General features: G+C 35.5%; 1 protein-coding gene and 1 non-coding gene across 2 annotated transcripts in view; one reads left to right on the top strand and one right to left on the bottom strand.

The window, feature by feature from the left end:
- The window catches only part of LOC112050432 (nostrin), a 98,723-nt gene extending 83,030 nt beyond the window's left edge, over nt 1–15,693 (bottom strand). Inside the window, exon 1 of the mRNA XM_024088705.2 lies at nt 15,446–15,693. The gene's annotated coding sequence lies outside the window, so the exon portion shown is untranslated. The remainder of the gene's footprint in view (nt 1–15,445) is intronic.
- Trnav-aac (transfer RNA valine (anticodon AAC)) lies at nt 11,871–11,943 on the top strand. Its single transcript has one exon. It is a non-coding gene; the product is annotated as a tRNA-Val (tRNA).
- Nucleotides 15,694–16,802: the final 1,109 nt, after the last annotated feature.

Genomic DNA, 16,802 nt, shown 5'->3' with positions numbered 1-16,802 from the left:
TAAATATTTATGATTATTACAACTGGTTATGCCTATTATGTAATCATTAGCTAAACGGCTTCATAATGCGCTATAGTCTGATAATAGTTATCATTTTCAGCTATTTTTAACCGATTAAAAAAGGAGGAGGTTCAATTCATCGGAATCTTTTTTTTATGTATGTTCACCGATTAGGTACTCGAAGACGCCTGAACCGATTTGAAAAATATTTTTTTTTGTTGGAAGGGTATGCTTTTTAGTTGGTCCCATAGTAATCATGACAGGATCTACCAACCAAGTTAGTGATGTATTAAATCATAAAGGTTTAGGATTTTCAGACAGTTCTTTCAAAAAAGGCTTTAATTAAAACAGCACCAACTTGGTAACGCCTTCAAACTTATCACATGGTTGCACATACAATGTTATTCGCTATCGTATTCCGCTTTTTAGTTTAGTAGAAACATTTTTGTGATAAGTCGGTTGGATTTTTTAATTACAATTTTGACGGGGCAAACAGGCTAATTCAGTAACTTTGACGTGTGTTAGTTGACATATACAAATTGAGGATCTATCTAACAAATGTCATCTGATACCTACTGACAACCCTTTGTGGATATCATACAGTAGGTGGATTACATTCCTCAGTTGATTTGATGTTTTCTAAAGACCAAATTAGTGAATAGGTCAGTTGGTCCACCTTATAGGAGACGGAGTATGGTTTGCCTAACCCTTCTCATTCTGAGAGGATTCGTGCTCAATTATGAGCCGTATAGGGGTTGCTAATGATGATACAGCAGAAATGATAAGATAAGTTTTATGAAATGGCAACATCATGTTCCTACTTATTTTCGCAAACATATCAGATAAGGTAGTAGATACGTTAGATACGTATCTAAACTTTGTCTTATTTGGAGTCAAGCGCAACGTATGCGGTTACATCTATATACTAATGTTATAAAGAGGTAAAGTTTGTGCTATTGTAGAGGGTAATCTCTGTATCTAGAAAACCGATTTAAAAAAAATATTTTTCTACTACAAACCCACGTTATTTGTGAGTGTCATAGACTATGTTATATCCCCGTTGACAGCTGCCTCGGCCCCGTGGTTAGCTGGTTCAGGTACGGACAATGGGGTCTAGGGTTCGAATCCCGGATCAGGTCAAAAAAAAATAGGTTATTGGAATTAGAAAAATGGACCTGCCAATGCATAGCTTTAAGCAATGTGTTAAAAAACATTTACTTAGTCGAGGTTACTACAACATTGATGAGTTACTTAATGATAAAGATGCTTGGAGGCCGTTGGATCAGCTTCCACCTTCACACAGGAAGTAGAACTATAAGAAATTGTAATGTTGTCATCAATTGTAAATTACATTGTTGTATGATTTTTTAAAAAGAGCAACTGTTGAGTTTCTTGCCGGTATCTTCTCAGCAGAACCTGATTTCGAACCGGTGGTAGAATCTTTACAAATAGTCAACTGACGTGTCAAAAGTGCTTGTAAACTGAGCCTATTTGAAATAAATGATTTTTGATTTGATTTGTATATGAATGACATTTGCTATCGACATGTCACTTGATCAACTGTGTCTCCGTCATTCCCATACATTTTTCTAGTTTTCGAAGCGTTTGCGTACGTAGAAAGAGAAACGACGTTGGCTACAGGGCCCGAGTAAACAAGTAAGTATAGATGTTTATATTTTGTGATGACGGTTTTGCAACAACGAGTATCTGTTGTGTTGATGTGACAAATAGTCTTCCGGGAATAAAAAAACTAACGATATTTTTTTAAAAAGACATATCAAATCGACCACCTATAAATATGTAGGTATTACAGGTAATTTTTAAAAAATCCATATTCTCTCTCATTGGAGGGAGGGAGGCCTGGCCCTAACAGGCCGTTTATTCCCCGTGGTCCCTGCGCCGTATTCCCTGCAGGGATTTATTTTTAATTTTTTTTTTTAGTTCTAATTATGTTCTTTCTGATCTCACTAAGAAAAGGTGCATAATTTTCAAAAATGCCCGATTTCTTGTATCTATTTTAATCTTTTTTCACATAATAATGACACAAAATTAGTAAACCGATTTTCAAGAAAATAAAACCAATGGACCAAAAAAAATAAAAAGAAAGGGGAAAAAATATATCATTCGCGTAGAATTGAGAACCTCCTTTTCTTGAAGTCGGTTAATAAGATATTTAATCAATAAAAATACGACAAAAGTATTCCCGATTACGTTAAAAGTATTCCCGACTTATTAAAAAAAATCGAGTATAATATTGATCACAACATATTTTTAATTCGGCAGTATTACATGTCTCGCAGGGACCACGGGGAATAAACCTAACTGGCCCGGACCAGGCTAAAATAGGCTAATAATGAATATAGTATTTATTTAATTTGAAATAACACTTGAGCTTGCCGCCTTGAAGTATAGCAGGGGCGGCGGCCGCGGTGGCAACGAACGCGTTTCAGGGTTATCGGTTCACTAAAAATATAGAACGGACGATGAAAAAAATCATATTATCCTCGACCTATTTTATGTACAAATTACACTGCACGCTCTATTATATTTTAGAAGCTACGGAATATTATTATCCAACGTTATTAACCCTTAACTATAGTCGTGGGTCCACTGGACCCATGTTAAATTTTCGAACGTGTTTAAATTTCATGTGTGCCTCACCGCCTCCCGCTCCGCTATTCTTGAACGCTTACTTGTTTAGTTTTAGTAGAAACTCTTTCATATCGTTTGTTTATAATTGGCCTATTTTTACTACAGGGTTCAAGTCTGTAGGGCGGAGCAGTTTGGTTTGGAGCCTAAGCCTACAACCCTACTACACTAGTCCAGCGGTGTTTATATATTTAACCCGGCGCCAAAGACGTGAAAATAATTTCAAGGGCGATGACCCAGGGTCATAATGACCCAAACTTCATTTATGGTTTTTCAGGAAATTAAGCAAGTCACCCTAAATTTGTTATTAAATATATATTATAAATCTGTAATGTTTGCTATCATAATAAAAAACATAACCCTTCTTTCAGTCGGGTACAAATGGCCAGAACCGACAACTGAACTACGAGCTTAAGCGAACTTTTTACTTGTGAGCTGATTAACAAAACTAAGGGCCCCGTATGGGTTCGATACTAGTCGGGCATACTCCGACCTAATATCACGTGAGTTTTAGCCGTGTTTCATAATCAATTAATATGATTAACAAAAGTTGTATTTACCCATATTACAACAAAAATACTAATAAATAAGATAAATGCAAATAAAAAAGTAGCTCCATTATAATGGAGAGTTCGAATTATTCATCCATAATTAACATTTCAGCAAAGATAATTAAAAAATGCTGTGTCAATATTTGCTGTTTAGTTAATAATCCTGTATGTATGTATCCTTGAATTATTAAAAATAAAGCTAATAAAGATCCAAAATTTTATTACTAAGAATTATTAAAGAGAGAAATCAATTCAAGATCCATTAATATTTTTTTTAAATGGGGTCAGTTTGGCGAATTGATTGATAAAAGATGGCCCAAAAAAAAATAGTAATATTTACTACTGCAATTAAAGTAATATAAATAGATATTTAAACTTGGCAAGTCAACACATTGCACTTGTGTAGTATCCGCGAGCGCAAGATGTGACGTCACACTGAAAATTACCATAGACATACAAATAAATAGATAGCTGAACGACTGAATAATTAATTGTTTCACCCACAGACCATAAAGTACTTATAGCTGCGTGGCTTCACCAATACCAAAGGTTACTAATTTGCAACAAATAAGGCATACCCTTTAACTACGAAATTTTTTATTTATTTTTTAATGTAATAACTACTAATTGATAATAATTGACAGACTTGTTTGGGCCTGACCAACACCACATACCATTGTGTTTAATGACACCTAATTTAGAATCGGCTTGTTTCGTTTCTTTACAATCCACACGTAAGCTGTTCTCTTTTTTTGCAATGCGAGCTACATTATACACGCCTATTTGCTTTTCTGTCTACTTTTTGCGCTATTAACACTACTATATTCCGAGTGTCGACGAGCCAGGTTAATAATTTACGTATACCAAGTTGTTCTATAATTAGATTCTATAAGTGTCGGCCAATGCAACGGCACCAACGACAAAATGAAGACGCCCGGCGCGTGAGTTCCAAATGCCCAAAAATAAACTAATGGAGTCAAACAAACTATTATGTGTTAATTATCTGCTACTTTGCTAGGTATAGAGAATTCATTAATATTATTATTTGTAATTATTTTGACACAAACGTTAACGTTCTGTACAATATTATTTTACTCTGATATTATACTTTTGAATTTAATCGTATCGTATCTACAGTAGGTACTACGAGTAAACTGTAGGTCGTTTTAAAGTCGTTCGAAAATTCCATACTCACTGAAGGACGCACATAAGTTTTTATATACGAGAACATAAGAAAGATAACTATAAATTCGAATGTAATGTCATTTATATCTAAAGATATTATATGAAACAAAGTCTTTCGCCGCATCTGTATCTGCTCGTGATAAACGTAAATCTTCTGAACAGATTTTCATACAGTTCCCACTAATAGATAGTGTCGAAATATTTCTTAGCAGCAGTAGAATCGATTAAAAACATAGTACATTGATCTGCGAAATGTACCACCAAACATACATTGTAGGTTTAACAATAGTAGTAGTACGAGGAGTTTCTAAAAATCGTGTTTAATATTTACTTTTTACGTATAATAATATCGACTAGCAAACTCCTGCGGTTTCACCCGTGTAGTTCCCAATTCTTTGGGAATACGGGTATAAAATATGGCCTATAGCAGTCACAAAAACCGTGGCTTTCTATTGGTAAAATAATTTCACGATCTATTTTAAAGGCCCATTAACACATAAGGCCAGGCCTCACATAGGTCATAGGCGAGGTTAGTATGGAGTTAAGTCCCCGATACTCCATTGCTAATTGGTGGGATTAGAATGATAACGTCAAATTCATTAACGACCAATAACAGATGTGGCTTTCCGTAACACCACCCAACTTCGGCCTGAGAATTATAACTGATTTTTCTTTTATTATTTACAAGTTAGCCCTTGATTACAATCTCACCTGATGGTAAGTGATGATGTTTTTTATAAGATAGAAGCGGGCTAACTTGTTAGGAGAAGGATAAAAATCCACACCCCTTTCGGTTTCTACACGACATCGTATCGGAACCGCTTGGCGGTACGTATTTACCGGTAGGGTGGTAACTAGCCACGGCCGAAGCCTTCCACCAGCCAGACTGGGACCAATTAAGAAAACCTCAATCGAACCCAGGACGCATACCACTGCGCCACGGAGATCTTTACTCTGACGGAGGCCACCAAAAATGTCTTAGAAAAAAGAAGAAAGTGTCTCATATCCCGACCCAGGACTCGAACTCAGAGCCCGTGATCCGAAACCACATAGGCTTACCAGTAGACCATCAAGGATGTTTGTTAGTATAATATTAATATAGATTGGAAACATTAGAAAGAAAGACACGTTACCTTTTCAATAAGCTTGCCATTTTAAATTAGCACTCAAAAACACGACACGTAAAGTATTTGCACACACATTATCACACGCAGCGACTGGCAAGCGAGCAGCGAGCGGCGAGCGGTGAGCGGTGAGCGGCGAGGAGCGGCGGCCTTTCTTGCAAATTATCGGTACCAACTCTTATCAGGGTTGACACATTAACACTTTTCTAATCAAAAAGTAGAAAAGAAAGAACTTCTATATTTATTTATAACAGTCCCAATAATAATAATCAATCCATCCACATGACGATAATCTGGTTAAAAGGAAAAGGAAAAAGTATTAAAATACTTGGACCTTGCTCACGAGAGTACCGCCATGTGGAATGTTGAGTCAACTATTATTGTTCCGATGGTTGTTTCAGTCAATGGTCTTATAGCGAAAAGCTTCGACCAACATCTTAAGAAGCTTTCACTTAACAGTTGGATCAAGAGTCGGATACAGAAGACTGTGATTCTTGAGACGGCGCGTATTGTGAGGAGGTTCCTCACTCTGGAGCCCTGACCACCGGTTGCTTGGGCACTCAAATGTCAACCGGGAGGGTTTATTTTTTTTATAAATTTTTAATCTATAGCCATTACACAATTAGAATAACGAATCTGAAAACTGACGAAAAATCTTTAAAAATTTTGGGGTTTACAGTTGGCAACAATGTATTGTAATGTATGTAATGTAATGTAATGTATAGTATTTACATGACTCTATATTATGTAAAGTATCTAAAAGTGACTAATGATCACATGCGGCGGAAATGGGAGCGCCATAATTTGGAGGTGCTTGTTTAATATATAACGTGGCGACATGTGAGGAGGCGATGCGTTGCGAGACTTACAGTCGGTCTGATTCGCTGCATCCATACTAATATTATAAATGAATTAAATGTATGGTTCCCACGGGATTTGTAAAAAAACAGAATGCATATCATACGAACTAAGTTGTGGGCGTCTTCTAATATATAAGATTATTACATATCCAAAGTTATTTCGTATATAGATAGATAGATAGATAGATATCATGCATCTTTGGATGCAAATAAATATTCTTTATTTGCACCCTAAGATGTGTGCTAATAAAGAATATCTATCAAATACAAGTGAAATAAAAACATATTAAGAAGAGATCAGCATACAAAAGGCAGCCTTATCGCTAAGTAGCGATTTATTTGTATATAGCAAATTCTTCTGTTTTATTAATAGAAGATAATAGATAATTTTATAACGTGGCAACCCTAGCTTCTTCTCTTATCGGTGACAGATCGGGGTTCTTTCAGCCTTATCGAATCTAATCTAAGAACAACACGTCAATCATGGGGACAAGACAACTTATCTCGAGATACGAGATCTCTCTCATTGCAGCATCACGTGGCATCAGCAGTCATCAAACAATGCCCCTAAGTTACGGGCATACCTAGTCTAAGGGACAGGCTTACTATTGTAATAAAACAATTCAAGATTTCAAAATAAATTATTCTTAAAAAATCTTTGCTCACAGTCAATTATGGAAAAATAGAATCTGAATTGATGGTAAAAAGCATCTATAACCTCAGCCCGTTCGATAAATAGAAACCGTTGTTCTTACTTTACTACAGTGAATATTAGCTCACATATTATTTTTTCCAGCCCAGGTTCGAGCGTAGGCAGCAAGCAATAATAAACGGTTTAGAAATTTTAGTATGGACAAAGAAACAAAAAATTAAATCTTAAATCTTTATATTAATGTTAATAATAACGGACCTTTGCTTTTACTTATTCAACTTGATAGCTTCAACCTATTGTCGACAAACATGAACTTTATCCGCTTTTATATAAAGAAGTAGATTTATTTTGCATACTTGCATACGATCTTATTAACAATGTACTGGGCCTGCAGCCAAGTGGTACGTCGATTCTCTTTCTACAATCGCAAACGCTTCAAAAATTCAAAAATGTGTAGGAATAACATTAGAGCTAACGAAAGGGCTCGTGATCAAGCTGTCGATCGGATCTGACATTCCACACATTTGACAATTGACAACATTTTTCTAATTTTCGAAGCGTTTGCGATCGTAGAAAGAGAATCGTCGTGCCACTTGGCTACAGGCGCTGTATAGGTTGTTTCGTAGTTAGCGATGGGTGGTGGCTAGCGGTTTGCGCCGAGAGACGTTCGTTCGATAGAAAGAAAGCAACAAAACAAATTACAAAGTGAAACTTCCAATTTTAGCATTCACAAAACGTTTCATTTAAATTCAATGGCAGTTAAGAAACGTTATATAAAATAATTTCCATTTTTAAAGACAATGCATATATACATTACTTTAAAGTAACTGACGCCCGCGGAGTTGTTTGCGTGGATTTAGTATGGTTTTACTAGCGGACGCCCGCGCCTTCGTCCGCGTGAAATTTAGTTACTTTAAATTTCAGGTGATGCGGTTCAGTAGCCGAGGCGTTAAAGAGCAACAAATACCATCAAAATCATCAGATTTTCGCAAATCTCGGGAATCCATGCATTTTTCGGGATAAATTGTTTTTGGTGTGAAAGACTTATTTACGGTTCCCGTGTTGTTAGATATAATTACTACACGACTAATTGGTGGTGTGTATTTTTTATAATTATTTTATTTATTCAAAATTTAGATTTTATTATTCTTTAATTCTTACTCTTAATTTATTTTAATTCAATCTAAGTAAATCTATGTAAAATCAACGTTTGTTCACCAGTTTAATGCTATACCACTAACTCTTTTTTAATTGGCCGGTCTAGTTACCTCTCGGCAAAGACCTACCGCCAGGCATATTGGCTACAGCCCGCGTCGATACCAACATAAACTCAGAGGTATAGCCAAATAAACTTGTATACACTTGTGCCTCTTCCAAGTACAAAGTCATCATGTTAGATTGCATCGTCTCTTGACATCAAGCAAGATATAAAATGAAAATTACGTTGATGTGTCGCAATAGCACGAGACCATGTTGATGTATCCCAATAGTGCCGAATCGCATTGGGCCAGCGTGGTGGACTATTGGCCTAGCCCCTCTCAGAATGAGAGGAGACTCGAGCTCAGCAGTGAACCGAATATGTGTTGATAATGATGATGACGATGATCCCGATAGCTGTCTCGTTGGTTACACCAATACCTACAACATCCCAATATTATGTGTGTATTGATCAAGTATATTTAATTAGTAAAGTTTTTGGTATTGTAGGAGATAATTTCTAGGTCTACTGAACCGATTTTGAAAATACGTTTCTAGTGGTTTGGTTTAGAATTTTGGGCCATTCGTGAGTTTAATATGCTATATCTTTCCCTCTATGTTCACGGGAACTGTATCTGCACGAGTGAAACCAGCTCTTAGTTAGCTAGTTTATTAATATAATTTCACAAATAGCCGCAACATTTATTTTACGTAATCCACGTGTCCTCACTTTGATGATATTATGAGTAAGTCACTAGTAGGCTAGATACTGGCACGTTTTGCTTAGTGTTTCACTTTTTCTTGAAACTGACCCATAATTATCAACCTACTTTAACGGCTCATCACAAGGCCTTCCTCCGTATAGTAGAGGGGGTATGGAGCATAGACCCTGCTACTGGTCCAAAATGGCGGGTTTAGGGTGGTAATGTTAAATTCATTAACGATCAGATGTCAATGATAATTACCTGATCCGGATGGCTTAGCCTGTGTCACCGTCACAAATACTCGTATTTCTTGTCACCCCAACTAGGGCACATAGAAAATCCGTGATAGCTCAGTGGATATAACCTCTGCCTTCGATTTGGAGGACGTAGATTCGAATCAAGTCCGGTGCACTTAACTGAAATTAGGAGGTGTATCCTCCTAATTTCAGTTATGTGCATTTTGAGAAATTAAATAAGCCGTGTCTTAAACGGTGAAGCGAGGAGACCTCAGAATTTTCTTAATTCTCTACGTGTGTCTGTCAAATCGCATTTGGCCAGCATGGTCGACTTTTTATTAACTCTCATTCTGATAGGAGACTCGTGTTCAACAGTAAGCCTAATATGGGTGGTAGTGATGAATGTTCGTTAAAGGAACATTAACAAGTTAAGCTCGCCAACCCACATGGGAGAAGCTTGGTGGGAGCTCCGTATCACCTCTGCTAAGGAGGACGATCTAAAACAGGCTAATAATTATGAAAATGATAACAAAAATTTCTACCGACACCGAATAAGCAGGAAACCTATTTTTTTTTTCAATTAGGTACCTTTCTTCATGTAAATGATATTGCATTTGAAGTTATTAAATTTTTTTAAAATAATTAATTTAATAATAGTGAAATCGTAATTGAGTATTTCGACCTAGATTTATCAATTTGTCGGCTAACAATAACCAGTACGTGTTGTTAGGCTCCTCCACTTCACCGTGTTTCCGATAATAATTGGTCAAGGTTTTGGAAATATGAATTAAAAAGTACATACTTTGTGTACGTACTTGACTGACTGCTGACTCGGCAAACGCTATTTGCCATAGCTTTATATTAATATTTTCTATATATCGATAACATTGAAGTCATCGATTTATACGCGGACGAAGTCGCGGGCGTCCACTAGTTTAAAAAAAAAATATATTATCGTGTGGTAGAGAGAACAGCTTCTTGCAACTAGTTGTAGTACTAGCTCCGGTAACTAGTACACGGGTGTAGGTTTGAATGAGTTTCTATGGAACTAGAGAAAAGTTCTAGTTCCCTTCAAAAATTCATTTTCGGCTACTTCGCAACTAGATATTGACCACGGCTTAAACTTTAACGGCAGATCTTCAAATGACGAACTGCCTGAGGACCGTAATATTGTTCCCATAACGCAACTCGGAAAAGTGAATTTAGCCACCTGGTGACTAATACGTAACTCTACTAAAATGGTTTTTCTTCGTTTTCTTTGAAGGAAAAGCAGGGGATGAGTTATATTGCCTTGTAAGGTGATACAAGTATAGAATAATGTTACTGAAATGATACTTCACTGAAATTCTAGTATGTTTTTGTAAAACGAAAAAATATTTTCTCCGTTTTTTTCCTTGACGAGACTTGAAAGCGACTTGATGATGAATATTATTATTTTGATAAAGTTATTTATGTATTTATTTGTATAGTAAAATATTTTAATTAAATAATAAGAAAGGAAATGTATTTATAATAAAATAATTGAATTATTTAGCTAGTTACATACACACGAAGGTAAGGTTGATGGTTCAGGGTTCGTGGAAAGTTTCATGATGTGTTAGGTAGTGCATCGACCTTATAACAGATGGCGCGTTTTAAGTTAATGCAGACTTTTAATACAGACTGCTGCAAATGCCCCACTGGGTTCTTTATTAGTATCTATTATTTAAGATTAATATCCATAAGACTAGACTATCTAAGTACTAATGAAGTCGTAACACATACCTCATACCATACATACATACATCTAGAAAGAAAGAAAGGAAATAAATTTATTAATATTTAAAAGACAGTCAATACCCTACCCTTATGACAACATTTCTGTCTGTAACCCTTAAAAAGAAAGGATGTATAGCTCAGCAAATGCCGTGCACTACATACACGCATAATAAGTACACGGCGCTGATTCACCTCTGTGAACTTTGTTTTATTTAAAACCCGTAACGTACCTACTATTAAAATATTATAAGTAAAGTTAAAAAAAAGTATTAGACATGACTTTTTTAACATGTTTAATATTCCTCACATGAAATATTAACTCGAATTGACCAATTGAAGCGTTGCTAGAGCGATTACGAGAGACGAGATAGGCTAGGCTAGTGAAATTCAAATTCTTGGTGCGGCAGAGATGCAAAAAGTGGCAGAGGACAACCATAGCCAATATTGGCAGATAACCTAAAACTAGTAAAAATTCACTAGAGAAGGGTAGCATAGCATAGAATAGTTAAAGAACAGGTGTACAGACTGGAGGTGGATGGGTGTAGCCATGCAGTATCCTGAACTATTGCATATAGTTTAACACTCCACATTGTGTTACTTTACATACAAAATAAAGGGCTTATTCATTTATTAAAGGACATATAAAAAGTAACAGATGCCCGCGACTTGCTCACTTAACTTCAGTTTTTCACAAGACCCGCCGATTTTCTGGAATATAAAATAGTCTATATATTGCTTATAACCTCCTCTATATTTAGGTAAAAGTGCCATTAAAATCGGTTGACTTTTTACTGCTAATAACCCGGATAATTAGTCAGATCTTAAGAACAACATAAAGTAGAATTGAGAACTCCTCCTTTTTGAAGTCGATAAAAAAAGGTTTTGTGTTTTGACTTGAATTTTACAGACACATTAATTTTATTTATATCCATTGATTTGAACAGTTTACGTATAGTTTCCGTGGTGTAGCGGTTATCACATCTGCCTAACACGCAGAAGGTCCCCGGTTCGATCCCGGGCGGAAACATATTTTTTTATATTTCATTATATATTATATATTATATTGTAAGAAATACTAAAACCCCCAAAACGAATGCTTTTCTCATCTTATTTAAAGTCTGATTATTTATTTGAAGTATTCAATATATTAAATAGAAAATGAATATCAGTCAAAGCGAAGCTCGACCGGATCCGCTAGTCTATGTATACAGGGTCTCCCGTAATTAATGAATAAAACGCAAATGGTAGATACACCACTTTATTATCTAAAATCCCTAGGGTGACCAAGTTATATATTTTTTAGATTTATCATTATTTTCTATCTTGAATCAGTTTTCCAATGCTGTAGCTGCTGTAACTATAAGATTTTAAAGATCTGATTTTTGTTAAACTTTAAGGAATAAATTACCAACGTGCTATCATACTATATTTATATGTCATTTGATGATATCTTTGTAAGTTTGACTATTATTGTATTTAAGATTTTTGATAAACAATGTAATTTACTGATGAGATTTTGGAATTTGCATGTATCAAGATCTGTTACATTTACAATTTGCAAATAAATGAATTTGTATTTGAACTATGGATGTTTTGGGACAAAAGAAATCTAGTTATGTTGCTCAATAACCTGCTATACCCATCTTCTTGTGAAAGTTCCATTAAAAGTCGACGAAATCTACGCCGTTTGGTGCAGAGTTGCTATTCCAGCACCTTTGTACATAGAACAGACAAGCTAACGCTTTTGTAGCAACGTCAATCGGCTCTTCGAACTATTTACTACTTGCTATTACTTCGTAGACAATTTACAACTTGCCGACATGCGTTATCGTTTGCGTGTCACGCGTAATCGGGCACACCGCACTGTGACGCAAACGCAAAATAGTGCGCCTAGACTAGCATTTTTCATTTTTCGAGCAACTATAGCACAGCAATACGTAAATATACGCAAAATAGTGTGCCTAAGCAGAGCGATCTGGATAAATATCAATAAATTATGTATCAAAGCACCAAATTGCCCATTGAGGTATTTCCTCAATGTCTTCATCATCATTATTAACCTCTCAGAATGAGAGAGGTTAGGCCAATAGTCCACCACGCTGGCCAAATGCGAATTGGCAGACTTCACACACACTAGAGAATTAAGAAAATTCTCTGGTGTGCAGGTTTCCTCACAATGTTTTCCTTCGCCGTTTGAGACACGTGATATTTAATTTCTTAAAATGCACTCAACTGAAAAGTTGGAGGAATCGGAGGCGGAGGTCATGACCACTGGGCTATCACGGCAAAAAACAATCCCATTAACTAACTGTCATGCTGGTGTAAGTTTGAAATAAATAAATAAATAAAAAAAAGTGTGAAATGAAGTTTACTGTTTCAGATTGACTGTCTAAATAGTGTATGTTGCCCCGCAGCATACACTATGTACGTCTCAATACTGACGCCTGAAAAGTGAAAGGTGCGCAGAATAGGTTGCGCACAAAAACGAAACGCTGTCATTCGTTCATCGAATTTTACTGCCCATATTTTTAAGGAGCAAACTTCTTAAGGTCGAAGAACCATCTAGCTGGCACGTGGTTACTACTCCGGTTACTACTCCAGAACACATCAGCTGCTCCATCAGTTCTGCAAAAGATATGGCCACTGCACTGCAGTTTGCTAATCATTTCGGCTACGTCAAATAATTCCGTCCTCCTACAGATGACTCCTGACATGGCCCTCTCCATAGCTCGCTGATAGCAAACCTTTATATTTGTGGATAAGGCCGATTATCAGAGTCCACGTTTCCGCTCCACACGTCACCAACAGGTGCGTTACTTGTCGATTAATTGTATCTAGTGTCACGGACACTGAGCCTGCCGCGGATGTGACTGCGCTGGGGACAGCTTCGAGTGACGTCACACATCCTCAACATTACAAAGACATGTTCATAAGGCAACGTAATAATAGTCATAGTCATATTGATGATAAAAAAAAGGTCAAGGTGTACTTAATATATATGCGAGTACCTATATTTTTTATATTATTTATATATAAATATACATTTTTTTTAACTATTCTTAATATAACTTATAAGTGTGACATAAACTCGATTGAGTTTTTCCGCACACGGGGAATCGTCGTCAGCACTCGGAGTTCGCAACCAATAAGCAACATATAAAACAACAGCATACACAACACACATAAAATATAATATAAAAATAATAACTTAAAATATAAAATTAAATTTATCAAGTGTATGTGCGCGCATTGGATAAATACCACATATTATAGAGGTTGCTCCGATTCTGTACCTTGTAAAGATCAGTTATTATTATACTAGCTGGAGATAGGTTTTGACATATACCCATGTATATGTCAAAACCTATCTCCCCTTCAAGTGATGTAGGTAGTACCTAATTCATAAATATGGTTTTGAATCATTAGATTGAAATTGTAAATTGAAAACAATGGCTCATGTTCAGTGTCTCTATTAATACGGCGTTGTTGATTTTTAATCACATAATCATATTTTAATATATTATTTATTTTATTATATTTTAATTATTATCATGTATTTTTTAATTACAATATTTCAATAAATATTTTTTCATTTCATGTTAGATAGTTTTTATTATTTATTAAGCAATAAAGAAAGTGTAAGCACCGTTCATATTATTATTAATATTATAACTGCTAAAGAAAATGTCTGTTACCTTTTCATGGCTAATCCGATTTTAATGAATTTTGCTAGGAAGGCTAGGTTATTTTATAGCTATATATAGATAATTAGATTTAAAGGAGGGTGAAACAGATATTGACTAGACTACATAAACTATTCTGAGGTAAATAAAGTACCCGTACCTGGAAGAGATCGCTTGTTAGCGATAAGGTCGCCTATTGTGCATTTTGTAATTTTTTTGAATCTATTGTTTTGTATGTTCTTTGTATTGTACAAGTGCATTTTCTCTTCTTATTTCTGTAGAATTTTATTGACGGGTTATTGATTCGTCTAAACATAGACGTACCTATAAATCAGGCGGTTGAAATTTTATCAAGTTTAAGGGTATAGACGATCGTTTAAATACCTATAATGAAGTGAAATTTTCAAAATCCCTATGGGTTTGAATACTGTTTTTCTAGCGAATTAAGCCGCGGTATTTGAAAGACGCTACAACTGACAGCCGCGATTCAAAAATTTTAACGACTTTACTCTAAATTCTAAATGTAGTTAATAGTATAATTGCTCTGCAGCCTATGTAATGGAAATAACTATTATAGGTTCACGTGACAACAACAATATAACTAAGTAGGTACTAGGTACATGAAATCATCTGTTCCATTCAGTTGTCTCTATTTAGTTTTGTCATTAAAATGGCGGTAAATTACACAGGTGAAACACATTAATATAAAAAGCCTTAAAGGTTTGCTGCATTTACTTATATATCTAACTATATAAAAATTACCAACGCAAATGCAAAATACCATTCTTGTATCACATTAATGTGCTTGTTGCGTAGTTAGAACATAATATTTTTATAATTACTTACCAAAAAAAAGATGCGGAGATTCGAAAGTCCGTTAGTACACTTTCCGATGTGAACTCACTAGGACGCCTGGTCTAGGCGGAAAATGTGTTATTTCACTTGGTTTTCTCGGGAGGAAAACTTAAATGAATTGTATTAGAACAGGTGGGAACGTTATCAGTAATTCGAATTTCGAATTGCGCGCGCGCGTCGTCTGCCGGGCGGGGCCGGGGTAACACTAAACACTGCCAGTGCCTTGTGTGCTTGTGCCTTTACGTACAACTACGTTTAACGTTCGCGAGTGAACGTCGCGTTGGTCCCTCAACATTGATATTATAAATTAAAGATATGTAGTGCCTAGAAAGAAAAAAACAGCCAAGTGCGTCTCGCGACACTTGCAGTGTAGGTTCTGTAGATTAAATAATGCACAAAATGAAAATTAAAAACCCGATTTAACAAAAATGTGGTCTAAAAAGGTCGAAACAAGAAAATATTTCAGATAAAAATCGAGAAATGCATAGGTACTAAAATAATTATGGTAGACCCCCCCAACCCACATACAGTGAAATTCATAGACGTTGTGGGGACGCCCCCAGGGGATCGTTCACCGGCTAAGTGACGTATTTAAACTCTATGTGTTTGAGAATTCTACACTCAGCGGGTGAATGTCGAAGCGAAGAAAGAAAGGAAATGGTGAAGCGTCGTAAACCCAAGCTCTAAATCATCTTTCTTATATGGCGCCCTAGTGGGCCATAAAAATAAAATGCTGAGGACAATGACTTTATAAATGTATATATTTAGTAAATAATATAGGTTACAGAAAAATATGAATAAAAACAAGATTAACATTTCATGAAACCACTCACCGGAAAGGAAATATCTTCTATATCGATTGTGATAATTTGATAAGATATTTTTTGCTAATTCCTTAATAAGTAGGATAAAAGATATAGTTTATCAATATCTGTTATTTGAGTTGAAAGTTTTTAATTAATGGTTAGCACTTTGAAACCTAAGTTTGCAATTGAAACGTAACACGAAACATTCAACTAAAAAACTGAAATTCCGTTTAGAGGCTTTCTGAGTAGCGGCTAAAAATGATAACAATAAGTGATTCATCGGTCTCTGTCTGTCTGAAGATTTGATGAAAGCAGAAATAAATATACAATATTTCGTCATATACTTGAAGCCCAGTCAATTTAGACATCCGAGGTTACTTTAATTGCCATAAAGCTGAAAAATTGGTTTAAAAATTTTTATTTACTTGTTTGGATATGTATTTAAAAAATATAGTGGGTCTGTTAAACACTTTTTTTCGATTCAGGATTCGTATGTAAGTAATTAATACACTAAAAACTTAAATAAATAAAATGCTTTTTAA

This window comes from Bicyclus anynana, chromosome Z (assembly GCF_947172395.1).
Source record: "Bicyclus anynana chromosome Z, ilBicAnyn1.1, whole genome shotgun sequence".
Lineage (NCBI taxonomy): Eukaryota > Metazoa > Arthropoda > Insecta > Lepidoptera > Nymphalidae > Bicyclus > Bicyclus anynana.
The sequence above is the reverse complement of the archived record's forward strand: the minus strand, read 5'-3'. Positions and strand labels throughout refer to the sequence as shown.